Below are 2,000 nucleotides of genomic sequence, written 5' to 3' on the forward strand. Positions count from 1 at the left end.
TATAGATCAAAAGCTTTTCATTCTGTTTTAAATTATATCTTTCTTACCTAAATTGTTATTTTGACATGTTTTGTACTGTTTCCTGTCCAGTAGGGAAAAAAAAACTATTTGCCAAAAAATTCTACATAATTGTGCTCTGTTATGCAATTTGAATTCAAAGAATAGATAAACCTGGTTAGTAACAGATGCTGCTGCAGTGGTTGGCATTTGGCCAATGCAAAGCAACCTTGAACATGTTCACATGACCAAGTGAGAACTCTAAAAATTCTGTGCACCTTTTCTATTTAATTACTCTATTATGTTTCAAGTAATCACAATGATGTGTATTTTCTCTCGAGCATGAGAGAAAATTGAATATGCCTTGTTAGAGTAAATAAAGAAAGGAAACTAACAACCAGCATACTAGGAAAAAAAAAAAATGTTAAAGTATGAACAATCTTTATAAATGTTCAATCATCATTTTTCATATCTTGCTTATAAACAAGCAAGTTTACTGTATTCTCTATAAATTATCAAAATATAATTTGATTCTCAAGTTGAATTTGAAAGTGTATATTCCTGACAGAGAAGATAGCTGTTAAATAGAGAAAACCAGAATTATTTGAGGGAGTACGACTGCTACAGTGAGTGAGTGTGTGTTTGTCTGCATATGTGTATGAGGAAAGTAAGGGGAACAATATTAGCCTCTAAGTCATTTCTTAAAATTATACCTGATTTAATTATCAAAAAATTTCAAAATCTTAAATCAAGTTGCTAATTAGAATTGTGAAATTTAGAGCTTAAGTAGTATATAATTTGTTTTTGGTATTAAAAAAGCACATTGTAAGATTTAATTTGGTAAATTAGATAGCTTTTAATATAAGTAAAGGTTTTCAATGACCCAAATGCAAATATGTGGCCAGTAATAAAAGCATTTATTCTAGGCCTTTGTCTTATAATTAAGAATGAAATGGCAATGGAAAATATCAGAAATAAAATTATCTACAGTTGACCAGTCTAAAAATGACTTAGCATTCACGCTAAAAACTGGACACTGCACACACCAGTAGTTAAATATGGCCTGCAACATGTTTTGTTTGTTCTATGAAGTATTAAAATTAATGACAAATTAATCAAGAAATCTTACATAAAAGTCCTGATTTTCAGCAATTGAAAATCAAGGAGACAAGCCATGATGGGGCCTGTATCCTGTAGTATAACAATTAACAAGAGCTGAGGGGTAGCTATCTATTCCAGACAGCATACACCACAATCCCCAATATCCCCCCATTGTCTCCATGGCAATGCAGCCAAGTGTTGGTTTCTGATGGGCTTCACTCATTTCTGTTACTTGCTTTGACCTTGGAGGCATTTGAGTTTACAATTTGGGCATATCAAGTTTTCAAAAATGCACTCTAATATCTTCAGGTTCTATGGCAGTTTGCTAAGATTGAGAGGAAGTCGAATGACCGGGCTCTGGGAGGCTCCATATTGCCATAAAAGCTGTATTTGTATCTCTTTTAGATATTAGAGATTCTGTTCATGGTTTTAATATTTCTGTGACTATAAAAAGACATTTTGAAAAGTCACTGCCCTTGATCAGCGTTTCCAACATTTTGATTCATTTATGTATAATTGAAGCTTTTTCATAATAATTGATAATTTAAAGTCTTAAGAATATAAAAAATACCACTTTGTGATCTTTGCGTACACAGAAATTGTGGTAGGCTGGGTGCCATGGCTCATGCCTGTAATCCCAGCACTTTGGTAGTCTAAGGATTGCTTCAGACTGTGAGCTCGAGACCAGCCTAGGCAATGTAGCAAGACCCCATCTTGAGAGAAAAAAGAATTAGTCAAGCATGGTGTTGAGTACTGTAGTCCCCAGCTTCTTGTAAGGCTGAGGCAGGAGGACTGTTAGAGCCTAGAGGTTCCAGGTGAGGTTGCAGTGAGCTGTGATTGCACCACTGCACTCCAGTCTGGGTGAGAGTGAAATCTTCTCTCTTAAAAAAAAAAAAAAAAAA

Source organism: Rhinopithecus bieti, unplaced genomic scaffold (genome assembly GCF_001698545.2).
Source record: "Rhinopithecus bieti isolate Rb0 unplaced genomic scaffold, ASM169854v2 scaffold_36409, whole genome shotgun sequence".
Classification (NCBI taxonomy): Eukaryota; Metazoa; Chordata; class Mammalia; order Primates; family Cercopithecidae; genus Rhinopithecus; species Rhinopithecus bieti.